General features: G+C 43.6%; 1 protein-coding gene across 5 annotated transcripts in view; it reads left to right on the top strand.

Moving 5' to 3' along the window:
* Nucleotides 1-21869, top strand: part of CA10 (carbonic anhydrase 10) — a 342227-nt gene that overhangs the window by 294485 nt on the left and 25873 nt on the right. The window lies entirely within an intron of this gene.

Raw genomic sequence — 21869 nt, 5'->3', positions numbered from 1 at the left:
AGAAGTTGCCAGATCCTTCTATATAGTGAGAAGGTGGGGAGGGGTATTGCTCAGAAGGGTGGTGGGAATGGGTGATTGGCAGATAGCTGTGATGAGCCTGTTGACGACTCTTAACGACTGCAATAGGTCTTACAGGAAAAAGCAAGGGGTGAGAAGGTGAAAAATGGCTTTGTCATGTATAATGAGATAAGAATCCAATGTCTTTGTTCAGACTAGGTCTCTCCATGGTTTTAAGTTTGGTAATGAGTTGCAATTCAGCAGCTTCTCTTTCCGGTCTATTTCTGAAATTCCTTTGTAGTAAAACAGCTACTTTGAGATCTTGTATAGAATGTCCTGGGAGATTGAAGTGTTCTCCTACTGGTTTCTCTGTCTTGTGATTCTTGATGTCAGATTTATGTCCGTTTATTCTTTGGTGTAAGGTTTGGCCTGTTTGTCCAATATAGAGAGCTGAAGGACACTGTTGGCATTTGATGGCATACACAATGTTAGACGATGAGCAATTAACTAGTCCCGAGATGGTATGTGTGATGTTGTTGGGGCCAGTAATGGTGTTGTCCGGGTGTATGTGGCAGCAAAGTTGGCATCTGGGTTTATTGCAGGCTCTGGTGCCAGTGTCCGTGTTAAGTCTGGTTGTAGTATTATTGTGGGTTAGGAGTTGTTTAAGATTGGGTGGCTGTCTGTAGGCAATGAAAGGTCTTCCTCCCAGAGCTTGAGAAAGAGAACTGTCATTGTCCAGGAGAGGTTGTAGATCTCTGATGATGCGTTGTACTGTTTTAACTTGGGAGCTGTTGGAAGACAGTAAGCATTACTGTCAGTAAGCATTACTGTTGGAAGACAGTAAGCATTTGAATACCAGTTGCTGTGAACTGCAGGAGAGGAGAGTGCTGTTGTGCTCAGGTCCTGCTTGTGGGATGCCCACAGACATAGCATGTTCTCCCAAAAATGAGAGCATGTGTTGTGGTGGGGGCTGCCAGTCCAACCCTCTGTTGCCAGGCAGGTTAAATGGTTATTGCCTGAAGCAACGATGGGATGACCGGGTTGCTGGGGCAAATTGCATGTTGCAAATTGGGTGGGTGGGAACAAAGGCTTTAAATATTGGGGGCACTCTGCTTTTGCTTTCTCTTTCGCAAGAGTGCATCGGATCACCCGCCCGCCCTGTGTTCCGGTTGACCTTGCTATGACTGTCATGGGGCCGTCTGCTTTTGGGGCAGGGGCCTAGTAGGAATTTTGTCCATTTGGCTGATTGGCTGGTGCCATTTGGTTTTTGCCTACTATTTAGCAATTCGTCACAACTTGTAAGGTCGCGGTTAGGCATTGGTTATAAAAATTGGTGGAGGAGGGGTCAGGATAGGCTGTCCCTGCCCCTCCAACGGTGGTGTGGAAGGGAATTCCGTTAAAGGAATCCTAGGGCTTGCCACGATTTCATCCAATCCCTGAAATGGAACCAGGGCCGGCAAGCCTTGGGGAACTGGTTGGGTAAGCGGTGAGGGACTGTCGCTCAGCTCAACTGATCCCCAACATTGTTTTCCCTTCACTGGCTTCTGAGGGAGTTCAGAAAGTCAGTTCTGTCCCAGGCGGGGGGACAGATAGTCATAATCAATGCCTAAGCAACCACTCACAGATTATGTATTTTAATAAAGTTGTGGCCAAAATTATGCCAAAAACCTTAAACCAAAATTATGTGAGATTTGTGAATTATTTTGAGGGGTGGCTTGGGGACCTCCACACGCAACTGGTAGGCCATGGTGAAAACAAAATGCAGAGATAGATAGGCCTTTGGCTCCAAGCAGCAAGGCTCTTCTTATGTTCTGATTTCCCATTTGTTTCACCGCTCAAATATCCATTCCAGCCTTTGTCAACATTTATATAATGTATGCAATTCCATTTCCCTGGGCTTTAAACAATTCAGAAGTCAAAATGAATGTTGACGACAACATTCATTATTTATTGAACTCGCCAAGAATACTGTCATCTTGCCAATCTGAAAATCATTCTTTTATATTTGGGGCACGCACATAAAGAGGCAGCTGCACCTGGAAATTCCGCTGCTTTTTTAAATCAATATTATTATAATTACTGCTCACATTTGGATTTTCTGCTCACAACTTCCTGTTGCTTTCGGCCCCATTGGCACAAACAGCTCACCGTTATTATTGGTCATCTTAATCTGTAAGTCTCCTACTTAAAGGGAGGGGGGAAAGCGTGAGGTGAAATGTGCTTCCTTTGTGTTGTCAGAAATTGAATAATAATATCCTCGAGGAATTTCAACACTTTAATAAAACATTTATTCCAGATTGCTGTTGGCTATTTTTAACCATGCTGTGCTTCTTCAAACATGCCTTTGCTCGAGCCCACAGCCATAGACTCTATGCTAATATCACCCCATGTCTTTCGTTTCCAATTGTTTTAATACCTCATTATCGTTATTCATCTTGGTGAAAGTCAGATGCCTCACAGAATTTCGTGGCCTCGCTTTCATCCCCTTCAGTGGCCTGCAGAACCCTCTCACTCCTGTGGCTGCATGAGGCGTGTGCCATCAAAACTACATGACAAAAGTCAAACAAACTTTGTAAGAAGGTACTTCGAGTGGGAAAATAAATCAGTTCGGACTCTTAAGCACTTGCTACTTGGCTTTACGTGGCTCCCGTTTCTACATTGCTGAAAACCTTTTCTTATCTCTTCTTTCTCCATCCAAGGCGGAGTTTTGCAATCTGACACCCTGTGGAATTTTGTTTAGTCGTTTAGTCATGTCCGACTCTTCGTGACCCCATGGACCAGAGCACGCCAGGCACTTCTGTCTTCCACTGCCTCCCGCAGTTTGCTCAAACTCATGCTGGTAGCTTTGAGAACACTATCCAACCATCTCGTCCTCTGTCGTCCCCTTCTCCTTGTGCCCTCCATCTTTCCCAACATCAGGGTCTTTTCCAGGGAGTTTTCTCTTCTCATGAGGCGGCCAAAGTATTGGAGTCTCAGCTTCACGGTCTGTCCTTCCAGTGAGCGCTCAGGGCTGATTTCCTTAAGAATGCAGAGGTTTGATATTCTTGCAGTCCATGGGACTCTCAAGAGTCTCCTCCAGCACCAGAATTCAAAAGCATCAATTTGATCAGCCTTCTTTATGGTCCAGCTTTCACTTCCATACATCACTACTGGGGAAACCATAGCTTTTACTAAACGGACCTCTGTTGGCAATTAAGGGGCTTAAATACACTTAACTCTTGCATTGGCTTCTGGCTGAGATAAATTATGCCAACAGAATTTGGATAGATGATAGATAGATGATAGATAGATAATGATAAATGATGATAGATGATGATAGATGATGATAGATAGATAGATAGATAGATGATAGATAGATAGATAGATAGATAGATAGATAGATAGATAGATAGATAGATGATAGATAGATGATAGATAGATAGATAGATAGATAGATAGATAGATAGATAGATAGATAGAGATAGATAGTTAGATAGATAGATAGATGATAGATAGATGATAGATGATAGATAGAGATAGATAGATGATAGATAGATGATAGATAGATGATAGATGATAGATGATAGATAGATAGATGGATAGATATGAGAGAGAGAGAGAGAGAGAGAGAGAGAGAGAGAGAGAGAGAGAGAGATTTTGCATTGCTGAGTTGGGGAGAGTGGGAGAAACACAAGTAAGATCTTAGAGAAGCACACAGTTAAGATATTGACTCATGTTGTGACCTCAGACACACACATGCATGCACACACACACCAGATTTTGGAGTATGGATCTTCCTCACTCTCTTGGTCATGTCCTTTTGCTTGTCAAGTCCTGAGGGGGCATTCTCAAATGCCCTCCTCCGTCCCTACAGAGGCCTACAGAGGCCTACTAGGATTTCTAAGTCAACCCATCTCTCTCTCCTCAGGCCATGCCTCTCACTGGTCCTGCTTCGCTCCTTCCTTGGACATTTCCCCCCCAGCTATAATATGCCCTTGAACTCTGAGAACGTTGTTTGCTTGCCTGGAAGAAGAATGGAGAAGGGTGTGCAAGCGTGTATGCAAACTTGGCTACAGTACAAAAGTAACATTTACATGTTTTGGTCCACCCACTTCCGGCCTGTCCACCACTTCCATGTGGCCCTTGGAAGGTTTCTGAAAAGGGAATGCGGCCCTTGGGCTTTGGAAGGATGCACACCCCTCTCCTACAAGATCCCTGTTAAGTTGTGGGTGAACATATCAGATGACACAGCGATTCTTCAACAGCTCTTGTTTATTCACAGGCCAGAACAGAACTGAACTGAAGGGTTCAGCCAGTCTGCTTATATAGAGCTCCACTACAACGCAACTGTAACACTTTCTGTAACTATCCAATCACTGAACGTCACTTTCAATCCCTTATTTGCATATGTGGATCTGAGTGAAAACTATCTACAGAATCCCCCTGCTGGCCCAGGGTGACAACTTCAGTACATAACAGTCCCCTTTTTTCCATGGGTGTTCAACAGTCTAACGGTATAACCAGAAGCCAATTCCTATAGAAACATTTGAAGCTTTAGAGACCCAGATTTACTTTCATCCTGCCTCCAAGCAAGTGCATTGCTCCCAAATCCTTCCATCAAACCAGCTGAGCTTTCATGCTTCTCTAGTATACTCCACTGGGCATTCAGGAAAGCCTTTTTATTTCCTTCTCATTAATGAGTTGTAGTGAGACAAAGAGTTATATAACTGGGGAGCATACATTTGAAGTCTTTCAGTTGGGGAGGGAAGTTGTAGCAAGCTTTAACTCCTCTCTTATTCAGGAAAAAAATATTAGTTTCTCTGTGAGCCCGTGAACTGATTCACTTAATCCCACCCTGACCAAGGCCAGGATCCCTGTCAAAATGGTGGCCATCACATCTCCGAAAAGCTACAGAACAGACAATGTGCTTTAGCATCCAATGTGCGCAACAGGGGTTAGTTACGGTGATCCAACTGGTTTCTTCTCCTCCATTTTATCTGCTGTTCGGCAGAGGTAGTTGATGAACAGATGGAGAAAACAGAAGCTGCCTAGTGGTCTTTAATATGATAATAAGCTTTATACCTGCTTGGGCTTCCTATCTGTGCTCCAATTATGCGTGGTGTACTAGTCGCCAATAAAGTACAAGTAGAACCCAGCACTTTCAGACATCTCTCACAGTGCTTGCCAAGCCCCCTTGCCCATTGCAAATTTTATTTATTTATTTATTTATTTATTTTAAACCCTACTTTGTAATGTGAGGGGACGCGGGTGGCGCTGTGGGTTAAATCACAGAGCCTAGGACTTGCCAATCAGAAGGTCAGTGGTTTGAATCCCCACAATGGGGTGAGCTCCCGTTGCTCGGTCCCTGCTCCTGCCAACCTAGCAGTTCGAAAGCACGTCAAAGTGCAAGTAGATAAATAGGTACCACTCCAGTGGGAAGGTAAACGGCGTTTCTGTATGCTGCTCTGGTTCGCCACATGACCCGGAAGCTGTACGCCGGCTCCCTCGGCCAATAAAGCGAGATGAGCGCCACAATCCCAGAGTCGGCCACGACTGGACCTAATGGTCAGGGGTCCCTTTACCTTTTACCTTGTAATGTGAGTGTGTAGAGAGAGATCTGTGTCACTTTTTGCTATTCAATCTTGTTCTTAGTATTATTTTCACTTATGAATAGCTTACAGCTTGGCATCCCAAAGCAATCTACAACATAATAAAAAGGTATATAAAGCAAGTAGGAGGAAGTTCCAAAAGGCAGGTGCAGCCACACTGAAGGCTCAATTCCAACATCATGTGGAGCAGACTGTCATGGAATTCTACTCAATATTGATCCAGAGCAGATTCCAATGTATAGTTAGCAGAGTAAAAACTTAAACACGCTGCAGGATCCCCCCCAAAAAAATAGACCAGAGGCAATTAATATTTCATCCAGCAGAGTTTACCGCAACTGAAGGCAAATGAGCATAATGGTCACAAATCCAATACATTCAGGATTGACACTGTCCCATAGCTGTCAACTTTTCCCTTTTCTTGCGAGGAATCCTATTCAGAATAAGGGAATTTCCCTTTAAAAAGGGGGAAAGTTGACAGATATTCACTGTCCACAGGAAATCCAGTTGCAGCAGACTTAACTTAAACTTACAACAACTTATAATAAGACTACGATATACAGAACACCGCACCAGAAGGAAAAGAGATAGAAAGAGAAAAGTGAAACCCAGGCTCCTTCTGGCCTTACTTTTATAGTCAGCATGACCTTGACAGAAGAGATAACAGAACCAGTTTAAGCCAGCTGTACTCAGCTTCTCTGAAGGAATAACCCAAATATCATGAACCTTCTGCTTGTTTCTTTCACACACAGAAGCTTCCAGAACCCTCTTGAATTAATTAGAATAGGAAAGATCTCTACACAACAGATCAATCCTTTCTGCACTAAGAAATGCAAGCTGACACAGACAACGTGATAGGATGGTGTCTTCAGGTTGCCCCCTTCTGCAGAATGCCGTGATAGGTGTGTGCTGGCCTTCACCAGACTTGGTTGCAGAGTGGTTTACAAAATTAAAACACTGAGAAACAATAACCAGCTGGTAGTTTCTTTAGTACCTGAACACCTCTAAAGTCCTATAGCTTACTTTTGTGCATCACACAAATGCCCGATTCAAATCTCAGCTCTGAACTTTCAAGATGATAATAATAGCATCGTATTCTTGCTCTTGCAATTTCAACCAGTTGGGCTGAATCCATGGTTTTAGCAGCAGAAAAGTTCTTTCCATCCATGAAAAGCTTTGGGTCCTGATGAGGGATCCCACTGACAGTGGGGGCGGTGTAAAATAGGGGCACAGTCAGGATGCATCATGTAAAGAAATTATTAATATCTGAACCAGAATTAACTAACCGCTGTATTTAGAAGGGAGGGAGGGATTTCCAACTAAATCAAGTTCTCTCTGTGTGTGTTTTTCCCACTGGCTTGGCTCATCTGTTTACATCTCCTGGGAATTGCATTATAATTCTTGCTGCAGCAAGAATGTCATTGCTTTAAAACAAAACATGGTTCATGTGTGCTCCAGCACTCAAGGGGGAAAGCAAACAGCCTTGAAGAACTAAAAAAAAAAGAAGTCCGGATGCAACCTATTACACATTTCTTTTTATAATAATAATAATAATAATAATAATAATATGTTTACTGTTTGTGAAACAGTTGTGTGGTGAGCCCTCTCATTAAATGACAGTATTTCTTTCTGTTTTTGAAAGGATCGGTAAACCTTTTTAAAGAAACTTTTCCAAATAGCATGGGAATGAGAGATTTCAAACAATGGTTTTGTTTCTTTCTGTCTGAGAGAAATGATCAGTTTTCAGTGAATTTTTTTTGTTTAGCTGTTCATTTCCAATGGGAAATATAGCAGTGATAGGTGCCTTTTGCCTTATCAAACTATTTGGCCATCTGTTTGGTCGCATCGCTGTCAGGGAAGAATGTCCAGAGTGAGGAATTTACTCTTCATTGTCAAAAGTACACTTACAAGTTAGTAGATGGCATGTCCATCAGTCCTACGTCTCTCAGCTACACCTGGGTGTGCAATGAGAAGAGTCCCCAGTGAGGCAGTTGCCACAAGAGAGAGGCTTATGTATCTCCCCAATCTGAGCTGCAAGCAAGCAGACAGAGTCTCCGCCTACATACAACCTTCTGGACAGCAGCTTTCTGGAGTCTAAAGCCTATCCCTGCCACCTGGTCCTTCTGGCTGGAGAACTAGGTATTGAACCAGGACGCCCTGTGTGCTTTGCAACAGCTATGCTCTCTATCTGACAGCAATGGAACTTTATTCTGTTTATTTATTATGAGGCACCTTAAGAGGCAAGCATGAGTTCCCAGCCCTGTGGTTTGCTAATAACACCAATGTGGGACAGAAGAGAATTTGCAAGGGGGAGTTTTGTCATGGGCCAGGAGTCAGCTTCACCTGCTGAACAGCAGCCTGAAGGGGGAGAAGGCAAAGTGACTCCACCTGCAGCTGATCAGCCTTCAAGGATACAGGGGAGGAGGCATTGATGAGAACCAGCTGGCTTCAGCCTTCTTAAGCAGAGCTTCCAGCAGCAGTCAGATGCTTGTAGTTCCTGGTCCTACCTCGCTGTTTCCTCCTCATCGTGACACTTGACCCCATGATCACTGGATTCCCTGACCCCTGGACAGACTGACCATGTGGATTGCTGTTTGCCCGACCCTAGGACTGGACCTGATTCTGCCTCAAGGCAAGTACACCTCAAAGACTCTTCTGGTTGGCCGGCCTTCCACTCCTCTGAGCTTTGCACATTGTTGCTCAGTAGACAAGACTACAACAGAAAGGGCCTAATAATAATAATAATAATAATAATAATAATAATAATATATTTTATTATTTATACCCCACCCATCTGGCTGAGTTTCCCCAGCCACTCTGGACGGCTCCCAATTGAGTGTTAAAAACAATACAGCATCAAATATTAAAAACTTCCCTAAACAGGGCTGCCTTCAGATGTCTTTTAAAGATATGATAGCTGCTTATTTCCTTCACATCTGAAGGGAGGGCATTCCACAGGGCGGGCGCCACTACCGAGAAGGCCCTCTGTTTGGTTCCCTGTAACCTCACTTCTCCTAATGAGGGAACCGCCAGAAGGCCCTCGGCGCTGGATCTCAGTGTCCGGGCTGAACAATGGGGGTAGAGACGCTCCTTCAGGTATACGTTTATATCCCACTTTTTCTTCAAGAAGTCTACAAGATGGCCTACATGCTTTCTCGCTCTGTAGTTTGTTTTCACAACCACCCTGTAAGGTAGGTTAGGCTGAGGGATAATGGTCAGTCTGAGGTCACCAATCAGCTTCATTGCCAAGTGGGATTTTGAACCATGGTCTTCCAGGTCCCAGTCCATTATGCGAATTACTACACTGACTCTGTTCAGCTGGTTTGTTGGTAGAGTGAGAGATGGACAATGTAGTTATTTCAGATCGAAGCAAAATTTCCCTTGGTGTTTAGATTCATTCAGTACCATTTTTCTAGAAAAAGAGGGGCCAGAACTCGCCACGAACACCTTCCTTGTTGTCTTATAATGGCAATGGCATCAACCTGAGAGGTGCCAGAACTGAGTTCCAGTGAGTTCCAGCTGGGGGGGGAGCCCTGGACTCTTCATAATATCATCTCTGATCATGGCTTTTTGTAGCTGTTCAAACATCTACAAAGCTGTTTGGCCAGAGACAAAGGAAATGAATAGGGACATCAGAGACATCATGTATTCACGTTCATTCTCCCCCCCCCACACACACCTTTTTTTTAAAGCCTCTATCTATTTCTACCTTCCATTAGGCACCATTTTCCACTGTCATTTTCCAAATTTTGTTTCTGTTGCCAGCCAGAACTATGCTGCTTTGCTACAGAATGAGAGTTTCCCCTTACTGACCTGCTGAATTCTTGCTTTAGTAATAGGAAAAACCATAATATAGATTACTCTTAGCAAGACTCCTCTATATTTGGATTGCTCAAAACTGCTGTGTCTCAAACATGCAGTCTTTGGAGATGGAACCAGGATGCATTCTGATATGGGGGAGGGGGGAATTGTCAGCTAAAATAAGAGTAATTAATCTTAATTCTACCCCTCTCCCTGAAAGAAAGAACAAAAAAGAGGCTTTTTTCCTCAAGGGAAGCAAAGAAGGCTCAGTTGTTCTGTGGCAAATTAATCTTACAAAGGGAATCTTCCGAAGAAAATCAATAGCTTATAACAAGGGCTTGGAAGCTCAAAACCAGAACTGAAAGGGGATTTTTCTCTGCAGTCTTCACTGTAAACAATGCTCTTGGTGCTAAATTATTGGGGGGGGGGGTGTTGAAGCTCCCTATAGCTATGATCTGCTTGCTCCTTCTAATTCTCCATTGAAAATGTGCAGTAGTTGTTAATATTCGCAAGGACTTGCTAAAATGATTGGTGCCCTAACAGTGGTTGTAGTTATACTAGTAAAGGTAAAGGGACCCCTGACCATTAGGTCCAGTCGTGAACGACTCTGGGGTTGCGGCGCTCATCTCGCTTTATTGGCCGAGGGAGCCGGCGTACAGCTTCCAGGTCATGTGGCCAGCCTGACTAAGCCGCTTCTGGCGAACCAGAGCAGCGCACGGAAACGCCGTTTACCTTCCCGCCGGAGCGGTACCTATTTATCTACTTGCACTTTGACGTGCTTTCGAACTGCTAGGTTGGCAGGAGCAGGGACCGAGCAACGGGAGCTCACCCTGTTGCGGGGATTCGAACCGCTGACCTTCTGATCGGCAAGTCCTAGGCTCTGTGGTTTAACCCACAGCGCCACCCACGTCCCTTTTAGTTATAATAGTAATATACCATTAATGCATATGGTGTTTCAGAGTTTACTAAGCAAAAATGACTAGTTCCCGCTCCCTAAGATATTCCATACTGGAAGGAACTTATTTATCCAGTAGGTGTCCATATTTTCAGGTTCTCAGTTCTGTACGCCTCAGAAACTTCCAAGCTAGGTAAGGGATAAGGTGCAAGTTCTGAGACGAGGTTCACATTTCAGACTAGCATTGTGATTTTTCTCACCTCCCCTCCTTACTCCTAAATGCATTGGCACAAATGTATAAAATGTTCATTCAGCAATTTAAACAGCTGGTCAGAATTGTGCCTCAATCGTCGTCATGGTTCAGAGACTTCCTTATGGTCTGGATACCCCCAATAAACTGTCAAGACCTGTCAAGGCTTCCAGAGATGGAAGTAGACAAGGACTCCTCCTGAGAAATCATGGACCATAGCATGAGCAAGACATGGGGAATAAAGGGGCAACCAGATGGAATAACTGGGCTCAGCTACACAGCTGCAAATAGAACGTTTTAAGTGCATTATATCAATGTGACACAAGATGGTGCTAGTGAGCTAATGGCAAATTCCATATATATTTCAAAACTTTTTTAAAAAAAGCATTTTCACAGCATTTTTAAAATATGTATCTGTAGATTCAGCCCCTGAGACCTCACCCAAGACAGGGGATCTGCAGGATCGGGGGACATAATGCCACCTCCAGCTCTGGAGACCCCATAACCAGCATTAGGTCTTGAAGAACAGTGTGATCAGACAAAGCAACCTAGATAGTCTCTTGCACTTACGTTGGCAACCAATTTATAGAAGTACAGTGGTACCTCAGGTTACATATGCTTCAGGTTACAGACTCCGCTAACCCAGAAATAGTACCTCGGGTTAAGAACTTTGCTTCAGGATGAGAACAGAAATCGTGTGCGGCGGCACAGCGGCAGCAGGAGGCCCCATTAGCTAAAGTGGTGCTTCAGGTCAGCAGCGTAGCGTAGGTTGTCAGCACCCGGGGCAAGGCAAGTAATTTGCGCCCCCTAACCTGTGGATTTGCGCCCCCTAACCTGTGGATTTGCACCCCCTAACCCGTGGATTTGCCCTAACCCCAGATGTTGCGCCCGGTGCGGCCGGCCCCCCCTGCACCCCCCACGCTACACCACTGCTTCAGGTTAAGAACAGTTTCAGGTTAAGAACGGACCTCTGGAACGAATTAAGTACTTAACCCGAGGTACCACTGTATATCGATTTGTAGAGAGACAAGGAGAAGTTAATACGCAGAGGTGAACGAGAGGGGGGTTGTTTTGTTTTTGTTTTTATTATGTATTCTGTGATTTTATGTTGTAACTGCCCTGAGACCTGTGAGTATAGGGCGGTATACAAATTTAATAAATAATAATAAAAAGAGGGAGGGAGTGGGGCACAGAGACCTCAAACTCCTGTGCAAGATTTTTGAATGCCCAGACTTCACCCCGCAGTTAACATGCAGATACCCAGGTTTAAATGCATGATTCAGACTCTACCGTATGTAGTTTAAAATGCATCAATTTAATAACCAGAGGCATTCTCCCAATAATAGACATACCTGTCAAGGCACTTACTGTTAATACAAACTATATTGAGACAAACAAGCGACCTCGAGGCAGAGCACACTTTGCCATCAGCGCCTTCTCTTTTAAATAAAGCGTTTGTCAGGCTGAGTGTCTCCACTGATCATAGCTGTGTTAGGAACAGCAGGGAAGATTGATGATAAACCAAGCGTTGGGTCTCAAGCCATTTAGACAGAGCTCTTGAGGTGACTCTACAAAGCAAAGCAGCCTCGCAGGATCTTTTAAAGATATCTATTTCAAATGCTAATACCTGTTTTACGAAAAGAAGGAAAACACAGAAATAGCTTTCTGATTGCCCAACAAAGGCCGGCTTATTTGTTTTTTTGTGCTAAGCTGAGGAACCAGTCATGGAGCTGTATTCCACACACACACTATAAAAATGCTTTGAAACAGAACAGCCATCGCGGGCACATACAAATGGATTTTCTCCCAATTGGGATGGGAAGAGTTCAAGCCAGTCTTCTTTGGTGATCACTCTTAGCCGAGTAAGATTGTCTTCCATGAACACGGTCTTAACAGTGAGTCCGTAAGTGACTGTGGAGACCAATTCTGGATCCACACGTCCTTCCACAGTGGGGACATAGGATTCTGGGCAGGAGTTGATCACGGTGTGGATTTGCAAAATGTGCCTTCCTCTTAGCACATTTCTCCCTTTTGTCCTGAGTTTGAGTGTCTTCAAAGCCCATGACACCTTTGGTAAAGGCTGTTCTCCGATTGGAGCACTCGCAGGCCAGTGTTTCCCAGTTGTCGGTGTTTATACTACCTTTTTTTAGATTGGCTTTGAGAGAGTCTTTAAACCTCTTTCGTTGACCACCAGCATTACGCTTTCCATTTTTAAGTTTGGAATAGAGTAGTTGCTTTGGAAGACGATGATCAGGAGCTGGGCATGTTTAGCCTGGAGAAGAGGAGGTTAAGGGGTGATATGATAGCCATGTTCAAATATATAAAAGGATGTCATATAGAAGAGGGAGAAAGGTTGTTTTCTGCTGCTCCAGAGAAGCTGACACGGAGCAATGGATCCAAACTACAAGAAAGAAGATTCCACCTAAACATTAGGAAGAACTTCCTGACAGTAAGAGCTGTTCGACAGTGGAATTTGCTGCCAAGGAGTGTGGTGGAGTCTCCTTCTTTGGAGGTCTTTAAGCAGAGGCTTGACAACCATATGTCAGGAGTGCTCTGATGGTGTTTCCTGCTTGGCAGGGGGTTGGACTTGATGGCCCTTGTGGTCTATTCCAACTTTATGATTCTATGATTCTATGATTCTATGATTCTACAACATGACCAGTCCAATGAAGTTGATGTTGAAGAACCATTGCTTTGACACTGGTGATCTTTGCTTCTTCAAGTACACTGGCATTAGTTCGCCTGTACCCACAACTCAAAAGCCGAAACACCTGAGGCGCTACAAGGGTAATTTCTCACTGTCTCTTGTCTGACAGGTTCCTAGGGCCACATGTCAGATTCCTCATGGCCCACAGAGGACTCTGGCTGCAGTATCCCTGGCCTGAATTTACATGTCAATTAGATAAAAGGAGGAGGAGACCAGGAAGGGTGCCCCATGGGTAGGAGAAATTACTCACCATCACATGCTCTGCCTTTGTGCTTAAAATCAAGAACCTGATGGTAAAACACAGTGGCAAGGGAGCGATGCTAAAATGTATGGCAGTCTGAATAAAAAAATTAAAGACTTAAAAGCCAATCTGTAGTTAACACAAGTTTCACTTGTCCATTAATATCTCTACTGTTTCTCCAGAAGGTGGCAGAGCAGCTTTTATTTTTATTTATTTAATTTTCAGATTTTAAAATTTACAAACAATTGTCAAACAAAACAAAAAGAGAATTCCATAAATTCCCATTTGTGGGTCCTATTGTTAATCATTTCCTCCTGCATCTTTTATGATAATCCAAATCTTTTACCTCTCCATTGCGTCCAAAATTCACCATTAAAATACAAGTGTAAATTCCAATTCTACTAACGATTTTAACTGTTTGCAATGTTTTTAAAGGTAAATTATAAATTTTCCCCATTCCTTATTAAAATTTTGGTCTCCCTGATTTCTGATTCTTCCAGTCATTTTTGCCAATTCGGCATAATCCATCAACTTCATCTGCCATTCTTCTTTGGTAGGGACTTTATCTTCTTTCCATCGCTGAGCCAATAACATCCGCGCAGCCATGGTTGCATACATAAATAATATTTTCGGCACCTAGGCTTCAAGTTATTTTTATAAAAAAAATTTTTTACAACTCATTATATATCATTTCCCAAAATTATTTTACTACCTTACATTTCCACCACATATGATAAAAGGTACCTTCTTTTTGTGTACGTTCTTATTATCTTGCCTTTGCAGTGAAGTGTTATCAATGGCTACTTGCCACACAGTGGCTGTACTTTGCCTCCATGGTCAGAGGCAGTAATGCATTTAAATATCAGTTGCTGGAAAGCACAGATGGGGAGAGTGGTGTTGTCCTCAGGTGCTGCCTGAGGGTTTTCTGTAGGCAACTGCTTGACCCCTGTGAGAACAGGTTGCTGGATGAGATGGGTCATTGGTTTGATCCAGCAGGGATCTTCTTATGAAGCAGCTCTGCCATTCTTGAATTTCAGTGAACCGCCATTCGTCAGCTCATTAAGTCCATTTGAGACCCAGTAGTCGAGACTGACCAGCCAAGAGTGGTCAGGATGTTCCAGAAGGAAATTGCCCTGCACTAAGAATGCATTCCAATTCAGTTACTGCAGGCCCTCCTTGCTATGGGGGTCTTAAAAGTCATTTTAGGCTGGGAACTCAAAGGTTTGCCGTTTCAGAGCTCTTAGACTTGTTTCTCCACCTTCATCTGGTGAAATGCCCACTGCATGAAATTATATTGGGTTTACGTCAAGATGGAACAAAAACTCAGGGTCCATTCTCCAAATGGTTGGCTTGCCACACATACCAACTGTTCCTAGATAATTTTCCAGTAGCTTGTGTGGGAATGTTAAGGATGGTAGGCAAGGATATATTGAATAAGTTTTATCCTTCCTTCACTCACACTAGTAAGTGATGCAGCAGAGGAGATTCCCCTTAATATAGCTGGAAGCTAGTTTGCAGATTCGTTTGAATCTCTTAGTTAAAATTGTTTCCTGGTGGAATAAAGGCACAAGAGACTTTCTGAGTAAAGTAACGAAAAGTTTACTCACATTTCAGTTCACAATATGATCCCTGAAAGGAAGGTTTAACTTAGTGATTACATAAATCAGGATCTGATTTCTTTCCGCAGGGCCTGTAAGACAGAGTTGTTCCGCCTGTCCTTTGGCTTGGAATCAACTTGATCCCCTCCCCCTCTTTCCTTTCTCCTTCTGTGATGGAACTCCTATTTGGGGACTTGCCTAACTTTTTTCTGGCCCACGTAGGACCAGTCTGGATAGTTGGCCTTGGTGAAGATTTGATGTTTTCATCCCCCAAAAAGTTTTTGATTTGAGTTTCTACTGAAATGAGGCTGCATTTTAATGGTGTATTCAAGTTGTATTTTAGTCAATTGTTTTTATACCTGGTGTTAGCCATCTTGGCTGGGGAGGGTGGGGTATAAATAAAAAATTGTTGTTGTTGTTGTTTGTTGTTGTTGTTGTTGTTATAAAGAAACTGTGAGTTCATCTCATATGGAGACTGAACCCATGTGCTGCTGGCTGAGAGACAGCAGACAGCAAAATTACATTAAGATAACACAAAATGGCTGCAGGGGAAAAACAACAAGACTGCAAGTGAGAAAATGGCTGCAATACTCGGCTCTTTTATGGAGTCAGCCAGAGTCACACCCATCTCCCAGGTCACATGCAGGGGGAGAAGCTCCAGACCAGTGGAATAGGACTGGATGTCCCCCTTCCTGTGCCCACTCTAGGGAAATAAGGAATGTTGCATTTGACTGTACAATGGATTACATCACACAGATTGATCATCTGTGCACCAAAACTCCCAGTTCTATGGACAATTTCCTCCTCTGCTGTAGGCAACCTACCACGTAGTCCAGCCCCTCCCTATTCCTTCATTCTCACATACTCAAACACACACCCTTTCGTTTTGAGTGATGATTCTTCTTCCCACAACCTTCATTTCTTCTTGCTCCTGGTCTTTCTTCTTTCAACTTTCTCTTCCTCTCTGACCCAAGGTAGTAGGAAGGAATAAGATCAAAGACAGATGGTTCTCTTTGTTCCTATACTTCCCCATTACCACAGCATCCTGATTTTTCCTTTCCTCTCTCTCTCCCTCTCGCCCCCATCTCTTGTGGCCCATTTATTTTACAAACAGCCATTTTAATGCCATGAATTACTCCAGCTGTAATGAAATAGGAGTTGTTACAATCCCCATCTGCTAAGTTGATTTAAAGTAGTTGGCCTTTCATTATAAATGGTGTTTAAATCTACTTGCCATGAGATTTTAAGTCAATTTTATTATTAAAATGGCTGATGTATTTAATTAATTCAGCCAAAAATCAACAAGAAGTTAAGTACACAGGAGGGTAGGAGAGTCAGGAGCCTACAATCTGGGGAGCCAAAGTGGATCACAATTTAGTTAAACCTTGATCACATAAATTATTTGGAACATCCCGGGAGTGGGGATAATTACTTACTGCCTACTCATAAATACCTCCATTAATATGATTGCATAATACTACATTCACTATATTAACTTTTCCAAGCTAGGAAGGGCTAGAGGACATGTAGGTCATACTAAATTTCTCGGACATTCACGTGCAGTTACATTTTGTGCCCCAAACATGCATTCTTATGTTGTACTCTTTTCAGAGGAGGGAATGGGGGGACCATGGAAAAACCCAAGGGTGTTGAAAGGGCTGAAAGATTGGTAGAACATTTTGTATAAATTGCATTGTATATAAATGTCCCAGTTCCTGGGAACTATTCACATATCCAAATATGCTGGGCCTAGAATACTGGATTCCCAATGGATTCAGAGCAACCACAGAAAATGCTGGTATAATTTACCTGCACAATATCGTCACTGAATCAAACAGTAAAAGGTGATACAGACTTTAGACCGGGGTGGGCAACCTCAGGCACAGGGGACAAATATAGTCCTACAGGTCTCTCTGTCAAGTTCTCATGACTCCCACGAGGCCACTACTTCATACTCTTCTTGGGAGCTGTGAAGTAAACCACAGGGCTGGGAACTCGTGCTTCCCTCATAATGTGTGCCCCAATCCCATTAGCTGTACAGTGGTACCTCGGGTTACAGATGCTTCAGGTTACAGACTCCGCTAACCCAGAAATAGTACCTCGGGTTAAGAACTTTGCTTCAGGATGATAACAGAAATTGTGCGGCAGCAGCGGGAGGCCCCATTTCCTAAAGTGGTACCTCAGGTTAAGAACCGTTTCAGGTTAAGAACAGACCTCCAGAACGAATTAAGTTCTTAACCCGAAGTACCACCACTGTAGTAGCATCTCAGTGAAAACCTCTCTCATGAGCATTGTTAGACTTCAATGTAGCCATCGGGAAGCCCAGTCGGATGGGCAGGGTATAATTATAATTATAATTATTATTATTATTATTATTATTATTTATTTTATTCTGTTGATCACACAAACTCTTCTTTCAGGAGTGCACATCCAGCATTTGTTTGTTACACAGACGGCCTCGCAATTACCGAATCAGGAGCTGAACTCTGTCCACAACCCTTTTGGGCTCATTATGCCTTATAATCGCAGCTCCTTTCCTTGAAGCAACATGGATAACTCCATCTCTGAGAGTTAGCAGAGAGGAAAATACAGCAAGCCAAAGGTCATCACCTCTTTCTTCTTGAACTCCTTGCCTGCCCTTGGCTTCTGGAGTGAGTGCTAGGAAATAAAGATGAAACCCTTTGCTACCGAGTCCAAAAAAATGCCAACAGGGGCACAATCCCGAAGTCTAAAGATGTTATAATAATAAAAAAGTACAATAAAATCATAAACCCGTGGCTAATGAGCCTGTGCCCTCTTGTCACCATTTAGTGGGAAATCTCATTAATTCTTTACAAGGCCCTTTAGAAGACAGACCACAATAGGATTGTACTAATGTTTCCTCCAGCTCTGCTGGCTGTCAAAACTCTGCAGATGACTTCATTGCCTTTGACATTTTTACTTCTGTCCGGTTTAGTTTGTTTGCTTGCTTGAAAAAATAACCTACTGTGTCAAACGTTAAAAAAAAGGTCAAGCATTATTTTTCTCCTCTGATGGGTTATAAACTAAGATAAATTAATACAGTGCACCAACCATGTTGACCTTCCTATTAAAATCTGCCTGCTTTAGACCTTCTTTCTCTCTCTCTAGCAATTAAATTGAAGTTCTACATAGCTCTCTTCACTACTCAAGCCACAGTCAGACTTCTCTAGCCAAAAGCATCAGATACAAAGCATTTCGCCACCCAGTCACATGACCCAGGGGGTGATTTTGCTACGCAGACACGTGGTCCAAGAGGAGTTCAGTGTGGCAGAGATGCTGGGATCAACTCTCAGAACTGCAAGAGACAGTGACGGATGCCTTTCAGGACTGCATGCTGTTGTCACTGTTTTATTGCACGCTGCAAATGATGCCTCCTCAAGCTTGGGGTGCTTGCTTGTGAACTTGGACCAGTTGGAACCAAAGGTGTTATCTCACCTGTCCCAAAAACGCATACATGAAAGCCCATGAATGACAAGGTGGGCTGCAGATGTCCCAAGACAACCAAAGATAAAGGGCACCTACACAATTCCAAAGTGGAAGTGCTAAGATGGTTGGATGGCGTCTTGCACTCCTCCTGCCATCAACTCCTGCAGCCAAGCTGGTGCCAAACGTATTGCTCTGTTTTCCTTTGGACCACATCAGTGATGCTGAGAGAGGGTCTTGTCGTTTGGGCAACCCAGGACCTCCATACACACAGCCTCGGCCCAGTATACCTGAAGGAAGGTCTCCACCCCCATCGTTCTGCCCGGACGCTGAGGTCCAGCTCTGAGGGCCTTCTGGCGGTTCCCTCACTGCGAGAAGCTAAGCTACAGGGAACCAGGCAGAGGGCCTTCTCAGTAGTGGCGCTCGCCCTGTGGAACGCCCTCCCGTCAGATGTCAAGAAGATAAACAACTACCTAACATTTAGAAGACATCTGAAGGCAGCCCTGTTCAGTGAAGTTTTTAATGTGTGGCATTTTAATGTATTTTTAATCTTTGTTGGAAGCCACCCAGAGTGGCTGGGGAAGCCCAGCCAGATGGGTGGGGTACAAATATTATTGTTGTTGTTGTTGTTGTTGTTGTTGTTGTTGTTATTCACACTGCCCAGGCTTGCATCCCGGGGAGGTCACTTGGGTGCTGCTGATGGAGGAGTTTGACTTCACCCCTGGAGGTGCACTCCATTGTCCCTCAAGCCAGATGGATGCCAATGACAACAGTTGGTAGGGGCGGCACAGGCAGAGCGGCATTGCTCCCCTGCCTTGTGGACACCACTCACCGCTGCTGTTTCCGGAGAGAGGGAGTGGAAGGGGTGGTGCAGACCTGGCAGCAGAGCCCATCTGATGCTCGTGCCGCCATGCCAGGACTGCACTCCACTCCGTTCACCTTGCCTTTCTCAGGAATTGGCAGCAATGCTTCGTGTCCAGAAGGCTGGTGAGCAACGCCAACCTGCCTCCCCACTTCACTGACCACAACTGCATTGATAAGTCACACCATTTTAGTTTTTTTGTGTTTTTTTTAAAAGATATTTATTGGCATTTTCACAAATTTTATAAAACATAAAAGTCGCAAAAAACACAAAAAACAAAAACAAAAATACATACAAAAAAGCAAAAAACCACATGTATAACTTCATTCCCTTATGTTCATGAAACTTACTTTCCCGACCTCCTCATACCTCTCCTTACTGCATTCCATTCTCTAATTAATTCTCTTCAACAAATCCTTCCCTTAATTTCTATTAAATTTTTGAGCTTTCTTTTCATATTTTCATAATAATTACAGCTAGCAACCCCTTAATTTCAGAATCAACATCGTCTTAACATTCGGCAATTTTACAGTATTTCTTAAGATAGTCTTTAAATTTCTTCCAATCTTCTTCCGCCGTCTCTTTCCCCTGGTCTCGGATTCTGCCAGTCATCTCTGCCAGTCCCATATAGTCTATAACTTTCATCTGCCATTCTTCCACGGTGGGTAGTTCTTCTGTCTTCCAATACTTTGCGATGAGTATTCTTGCTGCTGTTGTAGCATACATAAAAAAAGTTCTATCCTTCTTTAGCACCAATTGGCCGACCATACCCAGTCACGCCATTTTTATCCTGATTTATAAGATTAAGTATATAATCTTAAATGTCGGGGGTTCTGCTCCAGTCTATTTCTCCATATATGAAGATATAACAATGCCAGTCAACAAGGCCTCCTCTCACGACGTCTGGTCTGTTCTCTCGCCCCATTTGCTCGAAACCTAACAAATATGTTTGCCTCTGTGTTCCGTCCAGAGCTTCCATTTTTCTCAATGTTTTGTGATGAATCCATTGCTGTAGTGCCCACAAGTTGCAGGCAATTACCATTTAACAATCTACATATTTAATCCCACTCAAATGGTTGACAGCGTGTGCTTCGTATGTTCCGGCTTTGCTTCTTGGTGGTGCTGATGGCAGTTACTCATCATGATGGATTTTATTGTGTTGAAAGCAAGGCAACCCCTTTCCCCCAAAAGGCTTTGCAATGAAGAATTTGGTTTACAAAGTAAAGAGTGGTTTTAAATGAAAGATCTTGGTGGGAAAGCAGAAAGCAAGGAGATAGGCACAGGAAGAATACCAATTTGAAAGGTAAATGACTAGGAACCTCTAGTTAAAGGATTCCAGTGATTCAGATCCCTCTGCCAAAATCCTGCACACTTTTAGCAACCTATAGGTTTTTTAAAGCTGGGTTGCCATATGTCCGAAATTTCCCGGACATATCCAGAATACTGCAGCCTCAAGCAGGGTCTGGAAATTGGTGGAAAACGAACAGAAAAAAGCTCAATAACTTTTCTGCCTGGATCTTCACTTTTTGAAATACGGCAACCTACTCCAAAGTGTACTGTTTATCATGTGCAATATATCTTCACATAGCCTAGTTTACTGGGCAGTCACTGCCCCAAAGGTGGTGATGGTGGAGAATCTCTGTACTCAAAAATAATTGCATGGTTTACATCACAGCTGCATAATTTGCGACCCAGAGAACCAAAGTAGCCCTTTTGCATGTTTCAATATATATTGGTGCCTGTAGGGTAGCTGTCCCCTGAGTACAGTGGTACCTCGGGTTAAGTACTTAATTCGTTCCAGAGGTCTGTACTTAACTTGAAACTGTTCTTAACCTGAAGCACCACTTTAGCTAATGGGGCTTCCCGCTGCCGCCATGCCGCCGGAGCACAATTTCTGTTCTCATCCTGAAGAAAAGTTCTTAACCTGAAGCACTATTTCTGGGTTAGTGGAGTCTGTAACCTGAAGCGTATGTAACCTGAAGCGTATGTAACCCGAGGTACCACTGTATTGGTTTTTTTGGTGGGTCTGGGGGGGAATGTGGTTTATGTGTGGACTCAGGCAGCAACCATGTAAAGGGCATAGTTCCTGTGAGACGATTGGTGGGTTGTATTCCACATAGCATGTGACAAGTGGCACAGCTGTGGTTGTTATGCACAGTTTTGAAGTCTGGGTCAAGTTCTGAGCATTGCTTTCAGTTGTTCATCCTGCGTTGTTATCACAAACCTTAACCACCAGCTTCTACCTCTCATGCTTGTGCAAAGGGCGCATCCCCAGCCCTCCATCCTTTTGCAGACTGGGATGACACACTCCTGGGCTATGGCGGCAAATTGCTACGGCAAGCAGCAGAACGGTGCCGACCTCTGTGGTGCATTTTGCATCTTAATGTGTTAAATTCACTTATTGACAATAGAGAGGAGGAACAACTGGTGCAGCGCCAGTACAAGCCAGATGGTCACTGCAATTATTAAAATTATGCGGGCTGCAAAAT

Source organism: Podarcis muralis, chromosome 2, assembly GCF_964188315.1.
Source record: "Podarcis muralis chromosome 2, rPodMur119.hap1.1, whole genome shotgun sequence".
Taxonomy (NCBI): Eukaryota; Metazoa; Chordata; class Lepidosauria; order Squamata; family Lacertidae; genus Podarcis; species Podarcis muralis.
Note: the sequence above shows the minus strand (reverse complement) of the source record. Positions and strands in the feature narration are given on the sequence as shown.